Source organism: Rutidosis leptorrhynchoides, chromosome 4 (assembly GCF_046630445.1).
Source record: "Rutidosis leptorrhynchoides isolate AG116_Rl617_1_P2 chromosome 4, CSIRO_AGI_Rlap_v1, whole genome shotgun sequence".
Classification (NCBI taxonomy): domain Eukaryota; kingdom Viridiplantae; phylum Streptophyta; class Magnoliopsida; order Asterales; family Asteraceae; genus Rutidosis; species Rutidosis leptorrhynchoides.
In genome coordinates this window covers 579,310,345-579,326,183 of record NC_092336.1, presented here as the reverse complement: position 1 = coordinate 579,326,183, position 15,839 = coordinate 579,310,345, and positions in this window count along the sequence as shown.

Below are 15,839 nucleotides of genomic sequence, written 5' to 3'. Positions count from 1 at the left end.
TAATCCATTCCCGTGTCCGGTTAAATGAACGATTATTCGTACATATAAATACCCCGCCCACCGTGTCCGATCGAGTGTATATGGTAATTTATAGGGACGCCCAATTGTAAATCTTTATATTAACATTAACAAACTTTCATTTAGTTAAACAAATATAAAGCCCATTAATAGCCCATAGTCTAATTTCCACAAGTGTCGTTCTTTTGTCCAAACCCTAATTATGGTACAAAGCCCAATTACCCAATTTTAGTAATTAGTCCAACATCATGATTACTTCGTTTTAAATAAGCATAATAATAACTTAGCTACGAGACATTAATGTAAAAAGGTTGAACATAACTTACAATGATTAAAAATAGCGTAGCGTTACACGGACAGAATTTCGACTTACACCCTTACAACATTCGCTAACATACCCTTATTATTAGAATTATAATTAAAATTAAAATATAAATTATAAATATAAATATATTTACGTATGAAGAGGAAGAGAAAAAGATGATTAAAACTCGGCACAAAACTGGCTTTATATAGGACCTGACCAGCAATCTCACTCCATGCGACTCGCATGGATTTGTGCTTCTGGCCATGCGAGTCGCATGGCCACCCTGGATCCAGCCAAATGGATTTGTTTTCTTCTTGCCGACGTAATATAATAATAATAATATATATAATATATAATTATATATAATTATATATATATTATATTATATTCTTGTGCATAGTAGACTAGATATTTTTGGTCCGTTGCGTCGGGCGTTTCTTCTTGGCTCAGGTCCCGGTTCCGGATTTTCGGACGTCTTCGCGTATTATTTTATATCGCGTACTTTGCATCTTGTAACTTGTACTCTTGTCATTTTGAGACGTTCCTCATCAATATTTTGAACCTTTTTAGTTGTATCTTGTACTTTTTAGCTCTTTGGACCTTTTTGTCTTCAATTTGTCGAATCTGCCTTTTGTCTTCACCTTTTATTATTTAAACGAATATCTCTTGTAAATAGAACAATTGCAACTAAAAGCTTGTCTTTCTTGAGGAATAATGCTATGAAATATATGTTCGTTTTTAGCATTATCAAATATTCCCACACTTGAGCGTTGCTTGTCCTCAAGCAATATTGTCTTGAAATACTAGAATCACTTCTTTATTCTTCACACTTTGTACATCAGTGATTTCTATACGGCGGTATAAACAATGGAAGTAACGATATGGTTTACAGTCCCACATGACTATAAAAATTTAGATCCATTAAGGAAATTGGATCTTTATGAAAACATTTGATCTTTTGAAAATTAAATCTAGTTTTTACCCTAGATAAGTTTTCCGGAATAACCCTTTACCGGTGTTTGCAAAATATTTTTGTGGGTTTGGTGGGTTTCAGATTTGAAAATTTTAGCTCAAAACTTGCGGTTTTGTGTCACCCACTTGCTAACCTTGTATTTGGAAAGCAACACGTCCAGTTTACTTGTCCCGTATATTACCTTTCGGCAAACTACTGTCCGGTTGTAAAGGAAAGCGTTGAACAAGCAACTGTTAAGGCAATGTCCCGTGACATGCTTTTGATTATGGTTTATAACGTGTCGGACGCAATTACTATCCTTGGTAGGAGCAATAGCAAAGCTCACCCTTATAATTTGTCGGTTTGGCACAAAGTCCTGTCTTTGACCATGTTATGCAACCACCGTTCTTACGGTTGACACCCGATTTAGTTCAGGTGACCTAATGAATTCCAGGTGAATTCCTAGGATTTTACGTTCAATGGTAATGAACGCATTGAAAATAGGGTTTTTAGAAAACAAATCGGTTTGTAATTTTGATCAAAATATTTTCTCGTTCAAGCTCGAGTTTAGATATCATTGAATTCCATGAGTTTGAATTCTCAATCTTTAAGGTCAATCTCAAGGATTGAGTAATATCAGTCTTAAAAGCTGATTTTTAATCTTTAAGGAGATTATCCTTTCTGGGGATCTGATTCATTAGTCTTATCCAGCTAATTTGCATGGTGCCCCCCCATTGTACGAGATAAATCCTTCTCATGGTTAGGATAAATCTGAACACTTGGCGACCCTGTTTAATGCTGAGGTCCGTGGATTTCCAGCTGATTTTAGTGATGACTTTTCTAGATTTTTCGTCAACCTACAGCTGGTCTGGACGACAACTTCATGACCTAAATCAAGAAGCGCGTGTCTTTTTCGGAAGACTTTACTTCCTTTTAGTGATGGAATTGATTCATCGTGTAGATCCATCTCTTCTTTTCTTTCATCGGGTAAAACAGTTTAGTTTAGTCCAAAGCAAAAGTATTTTTAGTTATTTGTTACAGATATATGTGACATATGTTTAAAATAACTTGGTAAATTTTTCCACACTTGGCTTTTATTTTCCTTTTTATCGTCCTCTATTCCATTTTAAATGAATTTTAACATTTTCGTTTGTTTCTCAATTTATGTCCTTTCCGAGGTAACAATAATTTCGGTGTTAAAACCTAGTTTTATCGTTCATAAATATGTATAAACATGATTTGAATTCATTTAATTAAAAATTTTGAAAAATTTTACTAGAATTGGGTAGTCAGTATATAAGACTAGGGCTGTTCTTTTTTATCAGAGAGCACTAGATTCTAATACAACTACTGCTTTACTAGTATTTTTAATAGTAACCAAGTGTTTAATATAAAAATTTTAAAATCCGAAAGAATTTAACCCCTTCCCACACTTAAGATCTTGCAATGCCCTCATTTGCAAGAAATCAGTAACAATTTAAATTATTGAGGGTGATTAGTGTGAAAATGATTAAATTTTTACCAAAGTTTCCAAATATATTGGCGTTTGTTTGCTGAATGATAAATGGTGCACGTCATTTGTTCATTCCGTCTTGTTGTTATTTCACATACATTTTGCATCATTGTCGTCAAAATTACTTGCTTTTGCTGAACTTAATGCCAGTCTTTGAAAATGCGTTGTTTTACCCTGTTTTGTGCATAAAATAGAATACATACAATACAAATATAATCATACATGCAATTTGAAATGGAACTTTGGCATCCCACTTTCAAACTATAAGAAAAATATTAGTACACAATAATAATAAGAATATCAAACATTACATAAACGTAATAAAATGTTAAGTGTTTAAAATAAAAATAAAAATTACCAACTTATCTCTACTGATCAGGAGGTGGGTTAGGAGGAAAATTAGGATATGGATCCCAATTCATGTTCGCGTCCGGGTTCCATGGCTGATTATAGGTGAACTGGTATGCTGCGTCATAATCATATGAATCATAGGGTGGTCTCATTTCTGGCTGATGTGCGGGATAGTATGCGGGTCGGGTCGGATAATACATCTCGCCAGGCTGCAACTGGCTTATAATTTGGCGCTGATGATAATCCCATCGGCCATGCTCTCGTTGCCGGGAATGCTCGTAGTCATTCCGACGTTGCCATGCCTCGTACTGCATATGCCTATCATAGTTCGTCATGTATTCATCCTCCATACGAACGCCTAAATCAAGAGCAGTCTCCCGAACAACTCCTATAATGTTGTTCGCATCCTCCATCTCGTCATCCGAACCTCTTTCTACCTGTCGCTGAGGTCCCTCGTATCGATATACCCGACCACGTCTCATTAATAATACCCTTGCACCGTGATAAAGGTTTGAACTTATAGTTTCACCTCCGTCCTCTATTTCGTTCATTGGACCCCCTTGGTGCTTATCTACACCTAAATACTCTCCAATGAGAGTAATGAAAATACCACCACCTATAATACTCCCCGATTTCATCCCCGAAACTACATTAGCGAGATAATAACCAACACAATAGGGAATGTTAACGAAACTCCTCGGGTCTCTAATACACTTGAGGTAGAACAAATCGTTTACGGTCAATTTCTCCTTATTTCTTCCCCTTTGTGTAATTGTGTTTGCTAAGAATCTATGAATCACCCGGAGTTCAGCTCTGTCTATATCTAAGTATGTATGATTTCCACTGGCGTGAAATTCATTAAAGTGGGACATACGCCTCCAGATGGCGTTAATATCAAATTCCCTATCTACCCTTTCTCCTTGGGCAATCAGGCTATTACAGTCGGGGCTCAAAAGTTCAGCAGGGGTGTAAATCAAAAGTTTAGCATTATCAAAAATACTTGATGTCGAACGAGGTGTATATAAAATAGCTTATATTTTACTAGGAAAAACTATTAAATACGATACAATTTTACACAAGATATTTATTTATTTATAGAATGGATATACTTAAACCTTGCTACAACACTTATAGGCAGTGTACCTAATCGTACAGTAGTGTAGTTTTTAGTAAGTCCGGTTCGTTCCACAGGGAAATCTTTAAACAAAGCTCAACGCTATATTAGTTTACTTTTATAAAAATACAAATATATATATAAGTGATATTATTATTATAAAGGGGGGTTTTTTACCGTTTAATGACCGGTTTGTCGATTTTTAAAACTTTAGTCGCAGTTAAAACCTAATGTAAAATATAAAATAAATACAAGACTTAAATTAAAGCGTAAAGTAAATAACGATAATGAAATTGCGAATAATAAAAATGCGATAAAATAAAATTGCGATAATTAAAAAGTACGATAATTAAAAGTGCGATAAAATAAAATAACAATAAATAAAAGTGCGATAATTAGAAGTGCAATTAAATATAAAATAAAGGAAATTAAATATGAAATAAAAGAATTATGCTTATTTAAACTTCCGTAATCATGATATTTGACGTGTTGATTTTAGTTTTATGCCCATGGGTTAATTGTCCTTTGTCCTGGATTATTCAATATGTCCGTCTGGTTTTTGTCCATAACAGTCCATCAGTCATAAATATAAATTGCAAGTGTCCTTGTCAAATTATTATTATACCCGAAGTTAAATATTCCAACTAATTGGGGATTCGAATTGTAACAAGGTTTTAATACTTTGTTTAATGAATACACCAGGTTATCGACTGCGTGTAAACCAAGGTTTTACTACTTTGTTAACAATTACACCAATTACCCTTGAATGTAATTTCACCCCTGTTTTAATTATTCTAGTGGCTATTAATCCATTCCCGTGTCCGGTTAAATGAACGATTATTCGTACATATAAATACCCCGCCCATCGTGTCCGATCGAGTGTATATGGTAATTTATAGGGACGCCCAATTGTAAATCTTTATATTAACATTAACAAACTTTCATTTAGTTAAACAAATATAAAGCCCATTAATAGCCCATAGTCTAATTTCCACAAGTGTCGTTCTTTTGTCCAAACCCTAATTATGGTACAAAGCCCAATTACCCAATTTTAGTAATTAGCCCAACATCATGATTACTTCGTTTTAAATAAGCATAATAATAACTTAGCTACGAGACATTAATGTAAAAAGGTTGAACATAACTTACAATGATTAAAAATAGCGTAGCGTTACACGGACAGAATTTCGACTTACACCCTTACAACATTCGCTAACATACCCTTATTATTAGAATTATAATTAAAATTAAAATATAAATTATAAATATAAATATATTTACGTATGAAGAGGAAGAGAAAAAGATGATCAAAACTCGGCAGAAAACTGGCTTTATATAGGACCTGACCAGCAATCTCACTCCATGCGACTCGCATGGATTTGTGCTTCTGGCCATGCGAGTCGCATGGCCACCCTGGATCCAGCCAAATGGATTTGTTTTCTTCTTGCCGACGTAATATAATAATAATAATATATATAATATATAATTATATATAATTATATATATATTATATTATATTCTTGTGCATAGTAGACTAGATATTTTTGGTCCGTTGCGTCGGGCGTTTCTTCTTGGCTCAGGTCCCGGTTCCGGATTTTCGGACGTCCTCGCGTATTATTTTAAATCGCGTACTTTGCGTCTTGTAACTTGTACTCTTGTCATTTTGAGACGTTCCTCATCAATATTTTGAACCTTTTTAATTGTATCTTGTACTTTTTAGCTCTTTGGACCTTTTTGTCTTCAATTTGTCGAATCTGCCTTTTGTCTTCATCTTTTATTTTTAAACGAATATCTCTTGTAAATACAACAATTGCAACTAAAAGCTTGTCTTTCTTGAGGAATAATGCTATGAAATATATGTTCGTTTTTAGCATTATCAAATATTCCCACACTTGAGCGTTGCTTGTCCTCAAGCAATATTGTCTTGAAATACTAGAAACACTTCTTTATTCTTCATACTTTGTACATCAGTGATTTCTATACGGCGGTATAAACAATGGAAGTAACGATATGGTTTAAAGTCCCACATGACTATAAAAATTTAGATCCATTAAGGAAATTGGATCTTTATGAAAACATTTGATCTTTTGAAATCTAGTTTTTACTCTAGATAAGTTTTCCGGAATAACCCTTTACCGGTGTTTGCAAAATATTTTTGTGGGTTTGGTGGGTTTCAGATTTGAAAATTTTAGCTCAAAACTTGCGGTTTTGTGTCACCCACTTGCTAACCTTGTGTTTGGAAAGCAACACGTCCAGTTTACTTGTTCCGTATATTACCTTTCGGCAAACTACTGTCCGGTTGTAAAGGAAAGCGTTGAACAAGCAACTGTTAAGGCAATGTCCCGTGACATGCTTTTGATTATGGTTTATAACGTGTCGGACGCAATTACTATCCTTGGTAGGAGCAATAGTAAAGCTCACCCTTATAATTTTTCGGTCTGGCACAAGGTCATGTCTTTGACCACTATGCAACCACCGTTCTTACGGTTGACACCCGATTTAGTTCAGGTGACCTAATGAATTCCAGGTGAATTCCTAGGATTTTACGTTCAATGGTAATGAACGCATTGAAAATAGGGTTTTTAGAAAACAAATCGGTTTATAATTTTGATCAAAATATTTTCTCGTTCAAGCTCGAGTTTAGATATCATTGAATTCCATGAGTTTGAATTCTCAATCTTTAAGGTCAATCTCAAGGATTGAGTAATATCAGTCTTAAAAGCTGATTTTTAATCTTTAAGGAGATTATCCTTTCTGGGGATCTGATTCATTAGTCTTATCCAGCTAATTTGCATGGTGCCTCCCCATTGTACGAGATAAATCCTTCTCATGGTTAGGATAAATCTGACCACTTGGCGACCCTGTTTAATGCTGAGGTCCGTGGATTTCCAGCTGATTTTAGTGATGACTTTTCTAGATTTTTCGTCAACCTACAGCTGGTCTGAACGACAACTTCATGACCTAAATCAAGAAGCGCGTGTCTTTTTCGGAAGACTTTACTTCCTTTTAGTGATGGAATTGATTCATCGTGTAGATCCATCTCTTCTTTTCTTTCATCGGGTAAAACAGTTTAGTTTAGTCCAAAGCAAAAGTATTTTTAGTTATTTGTTACAGATATATGTGACATATGTTTAAAATAACTTGGTAAATTTTCCCACACTTGGCTTTTATTTTCCTTTTTATCGTCCTCTATTCCATTTTAAATGAATTTTAACATTTTCGTTTGTTTCTCAATTTATGTCCTTTCCGAGGTAACAATAATTTCGGTGTTAAAACCTAGTTTTATCGTTCATAAATATGTATAAACATGATTTGAATTCATTTAATTAAAAATTTTGAAAAATTTTACTAGAATTGGGTAGTCAGTATATAAGACTAGGGCTGTTCTTTTTTATCAGAGAGCACTAGATTCTAATACAACTACTGCTTTACTAGTATTTTTAATAGTAACCAAGTGTTTAATATAAAAATTTTAAAATCCGAAAGAATTTAACCCCTTCCCACACATAAGATCTTGCAATGCCCTCATTTGCAAGAAATCAGTAACAATTTAAATTATTGAGGGTGATTAGTGTGAAAATGATTAAATTTTTACCAAAGTTTCCAAATATATTGGCGTTTGTTTGCTGAATGATAAATGGTGCACGTCATTTGTTCATTCCGTCTTGTTGTTATTTCACATACATTTTGCATCATTGTCGTCAAAATTACTTGCTTTTGCTGAACTTAATGCCAGTCTTTGAAAATGCGTTGTTTTACCCTGTTTTGTGCATAAAATAGAATACATACAATACAAATATAATCATACATGCAATTTGAAATGGAACTTTGGCATCCCACTTTCAAACTATAAGAAAAATATTAGTACACAATAATAATAAGAATATCTAACATTACATAAACGTAATAAAATGTTAAGTGTTTAAAATAAAAGTAAAAATTACCAACTTATCTCTACTGATCAGGAGGTGGGTTAGGAGGAAAATTAGGATATGGATCCCAATTCATGTTCGCGTCCGGGTTCCATGGCTGATTATAGGTGAACTGGTATGCTGCGTCATAATCATATGAATCATAGGGTGGTCTCATTTCTGGCTGATGTGCGGGATAGTATGCGGGTCGGGTCGGATAATACATCTCGCCAGGCTGCAACTGGCTTATAATTTGGCGCTGATGATAATCCCATCGGCCATGCTCTCGTTGCCGGGAATGCTCGTAGTCATTCCGGCGTTGCCATGCCTCGTACTGCATATGTCTATCATAGTTCGTCATGTATTCATCCTCCATACGAACGCCTAAATCAAGAGCAGTCTCCCGAACAACTCCTATAATGTTGTTCGCCTCTTCCATTTCATCATCCGAACCTCTTTCTACCTGTCGCTGAGGTCCCTCGTATCGATATACCCGACCACGTCTCATCAATAATACCCTTGCACCGTGATAAAGGTTTGAACTTATAGTTTCACCTCCGTCCTCTATTTCGTTCATTGGACCCCCTTGGTGCTTATCTACACCTAAATACTCTCCAATGAGAGTAATGAAAATACCACCACCTATAATACTCCCCGATTTCATCCCCGAAACTACATTAGCGAGATAATAACCAATACAATAGGGAATGTTAACGAAACTCCTCGGGTCTCTAATACACTTGAGGTAGAACAAATCGTTTACGGTCAATTTCTCCTTATTCCTACCCCTTTGTGTAATTGTGTTTGCTAAGAATCTATGAATCACCCGGAGTTCAGCTCTGTCTATATCTAAGTATGTATGATTTCCACTGGCGTGAAATTCATTAAAGTGGGACATACGCCTCCAGACAGCGTTAATATCAAATTCCCTATCTACCCTTTCTCCTTGGGCAATCAGGCTATTACAGTCGGGGCTCAAAAGTTCAGCAGGGGTGTAAATCTGTAAGGCCCTGGCTAAATCTATCATGGACATTCTGTACATGCGTCCACCTAACAGAAATCTAATAAAGCTTCTATCATCTATCCTCCTAACATCACTGTTTAACTTAATAGTACTAAGTAATTCTATACACCATTCCCTATATATGGTTCTACGAATGGAAAATAGGCGCATCCAATCGTTAAACTGAGAATTACCATACCTTTGCACCAATAATTCCCGAATCGGTTCGGCAAGGTCAACTGTTTCCAAAGGTACCCATTCAATTGCCCTTGGCATTTCAACAACCTTAAAGTAGAGAATGTGCATGTTCTTTTGATAATCTGGATACTCTATCCAACATCGATCAAATCTCAGATTTGGGTGTAACTGATCTTCATTAATGTCTAAGCTCAGAATCCTTTGATGTGGAGCGAACTGACGAAACTGATTCACGAATAATTGATCTTGATCGTGATAAGGAATATGTTGCTCCTCATGTTCTTCTTCTTCTTGTTGCATATGTTGTTCTTGTTCATGAAACATTTCCGGTTCGGGCTCTGGTTGCCTGGACGATGATGCTCCTGAACCTCCAGTATCGGCTTTCTGTAAAACACATTAAACACAAAAATTGTGCATCCAAATATGCATTAGTGTTAGCAAAATAATAACTTGAAACAATTATGATGACATGTTCAATTCATAACACATTTTATACACATTTTCTTAACAATAACAATTCTACATTTTTACATACGAAAATGTGTACAATGTTTTATCACATTTAAACTCTTAAACATGTCAACAATAATTATTATAACAATTAAACACTTGTTACATGGCATTCAAATCAAACTAGTGCTCATTTTCATATTTTTGTCAAGTCTACACTTTGTCAAATAAGCATATACGAAAAATGTACATCAAGTTCATAAGCATTTATCTCAAATAATATGCCAAAATAATCACTACTAGCAATGAAACAAGTTTCAAATGGCCTTTATATCAAATTATCCAAGTTCATGAATTTTTAGACTTAAAAAGTCCACTTTAATTCTCAAAAACATGTTTAGGCTCAAAGTTTGGATCAATTAACTACCTAAACATGTTACACTACTTAATTTAGCAACAATTCATGACAAAAATCGGCCATAACCTGTTTATATCAAAAAGCCCCAAATTGCTCAAGAACACAAACCCTAGATTCTTAAAAATTTGAAGTTTTTAGCTTCAATTCATGTTAAATAGCTTCTATCTAGGATATACATGCATAATATAACAACAATTTAGCTCTAATTACACCTAAATTTAACAAAATCAAAATATAAATTTTCTAGCTCAAGAACACAAAAATTCGAATTTAAAGAGATTAGGGGTGAAATCTTTACCTTTCTCCTGAAGGGGTTGAGACTACTGAATCTAGGCATGATTATTGTGAAGTTTTGCAAGAAATTTGATGAAAAATGATGAATTTTTGAGAGGGTTTTGTAGATGGTTCGTGTTTGTGTATGTGTGTTTGTGAAAAAGAGCAGCTCGGCTGAATATTTGATCCTGTCCAGTTTTTTATGGCCATGCGACTCGCATGGATTTGTGCATACCCCCATGCGAGTCGCATGGGGTGAAAATCCAGGATTTAAATTTTTTTTTTTTTTTTTTTTTTTTTTTTTTATAAAACCTTATACTTTTAAAACATAGAATTAATAAAATTTTAAAAATTTTGTTTCTTTTTAAGACGAGGTCGTTTCGGGACGATGCCCTAGTCCGTCCCTCGACAAAATTTTAAAATTTTGTCATTTTCAAGCGATTGTTTTAAAAGCTTAGATTTTTGGATTTTTTAATTTTTTTTTTGGCATACTTTAAATCAAAAAGATTAAAAATAATGATAATAAAAGTTCTCGTCCCTCCCTCGGGTAAAGCAATTTCGGTTCAAAGACCTAGTCTTCAACTTACGATGAATTTTAAAAATCATATTCTTAACTTAATGAGATAAAGTAAATTTTTGTTTTTAAATTCACACAACTTAAATATAAAATTCAAAATTAATAATAAAAAAAAAAATCACACCAAACTTAAAATTTGAAATGCATAAAATTAAAAATTCATATTTTAAAAATTAAAAATTCACACCAAACTTAATTTAAAAATTCATATTATAAATTCACACCAAACTTATATTAATTTTTCAAATATTTACAATTTTAAAAATATTGTTTTTACAAAGTTTACAATATTAACTTAAGATTTAAATATTAATTTTAAAAACATGGTAAAAATAAATTTAAAAATCTTTTTGTCTTTTTATCCCACTTTTATCAATCAAATATTATCAAAAATATGCGCCCCTCTTTTCGGTAAAGTAATTTCGGTTCCAAGACCTAATTTAACTCATGACGAATTTTTGAAATATTTTGGGTTGATTGATTAAAGATATTTATACCTTAAGAATAAACGTTAAATTTCGCAGTGATGTAATAAATTTTTGAACGATATCAATAATTTCGGTCGCCAAACCTAATTTTATTTAATACCAATTTAATACTTTTTAGCGAACAAATTAGCGTTTATTATCAAAAGGTTAAAAATAAAAATAAAAATAAAAACTGTACAGACATACCTGTGAAATAGATTTCTTAGTTATATGATCTATTATATTCATAAGATAGTCGGTTTAATTGATTTTCCATGGCTGCATAGGCGTAACCTCGAGCATTCATTGTCTTTTCTTCTAAACATATGAACGGTCCGTCTCTGCATAAAGTAACAAATTCGGTATTTGAATAGGTTTGATTATTTGAACATTTACCTCCTTGTGACCATTTTCCGCATTTGTGACATCGTTCTAGGTGTCGTGCTCTTCTTTTTGCTGCGGATTTTGATTTTCCTTTACCAAATTGTAACTTATTATCTTCGCATCTGGATCCTTTTCTAACTCCGTCCATTCTTTCTCTGATTACTGATACTATTTCACTCGGGAGTATGTCATTATTACGTTTAGTGATCAAAGCGTGTAGCATTAGACCATGGTTTAGTTCACAGGCAGTCTTCATTTTGTAAAAACCTAAAAAAAATAAAAATTCAGAATGGGGGGAGAAGACTAGTTCTTTAGGGTCTGCTAGGGAAAGACCATACGTGTTCCATTTTCGAGAACTACACGAAAACAGACAATCTAACTCTAACAGAAATATATATTATCCTTTAAAGACTTGATTCTCCCCACAATTAGTTAGCTGTGGTGTCGAAATTGTGATTAACTTCGTTGTCGACTTCCATCGGACCATGTATGTAATGTTTAACTCTGTGACCATTAACTTTAAATTCAATCCCATTTGAATTTATTAATTCTATCGTTCCGTATGGGAAAACTCTTTTGACTATGAATGGTCCAGACCATCTTGATTTCAATTTTCCAGGAAATAGCTTGAATCGTGAATTGAAAAGAAGAACTCTGTCTCCTTCTTTAAATTCTTTTGAACTTCTGATTCTTTTATCATGCCATTTCTTCGTTCTTTCTTTATAGATTAACGAATTTTCGTATGCTTCATGTCTTAATTCTTCTAATTCGTTTAGTTGACTTAATCGTAGACGTCCGGCTTCATGTAAATCAAGATTACATGTCTTCAAAGCCCAAAATGCTTTGTGTTCAATTTCTACTGGAAGATGACATGCTTTTCCATAAACAAGTCTAAAAGGTGTGGTTCCAATTGGAGTTTTGTAGGCTGTTCTAAAAGCCCAGAGTGCATCCTCCAATTTAATGGACCATTCCTTCGGATTTGATCCTACGGTTTTCTCTAGAATACGTTTTAAAGCTCGGTTTGTATTTTCAACTTGTCCACTTGTTTGTGGATGATATGCGGTGGAGATTTTATGAGTTACTCCATATCTTTTAAGAACTTTCTCAAGTTGATTATTACAGAAATGAGTACCCCGATCACTTATTAAAGCTTTCGGTGTTCCAAACCTTGCAAAAAGACGTTTTAAAAAGTTGACTACAACTCGTGCATCGTTAGTTGGGAGAGCTTGTGCTTCCGCCCATTTAGATACATAATCAATGGCTACGAGTATATATAGATTATTATGAGTTTTTGGAAATGGACCCATAAAGTCAATACCCCAAATGTCAAATACTTCACATACTTGGATGACATTTTGTGGCATTTCATCACGTTGACTTATTCTTCCAGCCCTTTGACATGCATCACAGGATTTGCAAAGAAGGTGTGCGTCTTTGTAAATTGTAGGCCAATAGAATCCAGCTTCATAAACTTTTCTTGCTGTTAGTTGAGGCCCATAATGCCCTCCTGTTGGTCCTGTGTGACAATGGTTTAAAATTTTACTAGCTTCATCTCCAAATACGCATCGGCGTATTATTCCATCAGGACAACTTTTAAACAGATGTGGATCTTCCCAGAAATAGTGTTTTATATCACTGAAGAATTTCTTTCGTCTTTGGTACGATAATCCTTTTTCAAGGAATCCACAAACTAAGTAGTTTGCATAGTCTGCAAACCATGGGATTTCTTTATAATCTATCTTCAATAGATATTCATCAGGAAAGTTGTCTTGTATGGCTGATTCATTTAGAACTTCTAATTCGGGGTTTTCAAGACGAGAAAGATGATCAGCGGCGAGATTTTCTGCTCCTCTTTTATCTCGGATTTCAATATCAAACTCTTGTAAGAGTAAGATCCAACGGATTAATCTTGGTTTAGCATCTTGTTTTGAAAATAGGTATCTAAGAGCAGAATGGTCGGTATAGACCACCGTTTTTGCTAGAACGAGATATGATCGAAATTTGTCAAAAGCAAAGACAATAGCAAGGAGTTCTTTTTTAGTAGTTGTATAGTTCGTTTGTGCTCCTTGTAACGTCTTACTAGCATAATATATAGGTTGAAATCGTTTTTCAATCCTTTGTCCTAAAACGGCTCCCATTGCAAAATCACTTGCATCGCACATTAGTTCAAATGGTAGATTCCAATTTGGTGTTATCATGATCGGTGCATTAGTGAGTTTTTCTTTAAGAATATTAAAAGATTTGATACACTCATCTGTAAAGATGAATGGCGCATCCTTTTCTAGGAGTTTATTCATAGGAGTGGCAATTTTAGAAAAATCTTTTATGAAACGTCGGTAAAAACCGGCATGCCCTAGAAAACTCCTAACTCCTCTAACATTTGTGGGATGTGGAAGTTTAGCAATTACATCTACTTTAGCTCTATCCACTTCAATTCCTTCTTTTGAAATTTTATGTCCAAGAACGATGCCTTCTTTAACCATGAAATGGCATTTCTCCCAATTAAGTACTAGATTTGATTTTTCGCATCTAATTAGCATTCGTTCCAGATTAACTAGACATGATTTAAATGTATCACCGAAGACTGAAAAGTCATCCATGAATACTTCCATGCATTCTTCTATCATGTCGTGAAAAATCGCCATCATACACCTTTGAAAGGTTGCAGGGGCGTTACAAAGTCCAAATGGCATGCGTTTGTAAGCAAAAGTACCATAAGGGCACGTGAATGTGGTTTTCTCTTGATCCTCGGGTGCTATTGGAATTTGAAAATATCCGGAAAATCCATCTAGGAAACAATAGTAACTATTTCCGGCTAATCTTTCCAACATTTGATCTATGAAAGGTAAGGGAAAGTGATCTTTTCTGGTGGCGTCATTTAATTTTCTATAATCAATACATACACGCCATCCTGTTACAGTCCTAGTAGGAATAAGCTCATTTTTCTCATTTGTGATGACAGTCATGCCACCCTTCTTAGGTACGCATTGAACTGGGCTTACCCATGGACTATCAGAAATTGGATATATCAAACCTGCATCTAGCAGTTTAATAATCTCTTTCTTAACTACATCTTGCATATTAGGATTTAGTCTTCGTTGGCGTTGCACATACGTTTTATGACCTTCTTCCATAAGGATTTTATGTGTGCAATACGAAGGACTTATTCCTTTAATATCATGAATCTTCCATGCAATGGCTGGTTTATGAGCTTTCAACACAGAAATGAGTTGTGATTTCTCATTTTCAGTAAGAGAAGACGATATTATTACAGGTAATTCAGATTCACCATGTAAATAAGCGTATTCCAAATGGTTTGGAAGTGGCTTTAACTCTAATTTCGGAGGTTCTTCTATCGATGATTTATATCGATATCTATCTTCTTCTTTTAGCATTTGAATTTCTTCTGTTGTTGGTTCATATCCATTAGCTATAAGTGTAGCTAACATTTCAGCTTCATCAATTGGTTCATTACCTTCTCCTAAAGAACATTCTCCTGTTCCTTGTAATTCTAGAAATTCTTCTAATAATTCTGCATGTGCATCTATAGTTTGAATATAATAACATGTATCATCTGCAGATTGTGGTTGTTGCATGGCTCTATCAACTGAAAAGGTAACACTCTCATCCTCTATACTTAGGGTCAGTTTCTTACCGAACACGTCTATCATTGCTTTAGCCGTGTTTAAGAATGGTCTTCCTAATATGAGAGGAACTTGAGAATCTTCTTCCATGTCCAAAACAACAAAATCTACTGGAAATACTAAAGTACCAACTTTAACTAGCATGTTCTCCATTATCCCTCTAGGATATTTTATTGATCTATCGGCTAGTTGTATACTTATTCTGGTTGGTTTTAATTCTCCAAGGTCTAGTTTAGCGTATAGTGAATACGGCATTAGA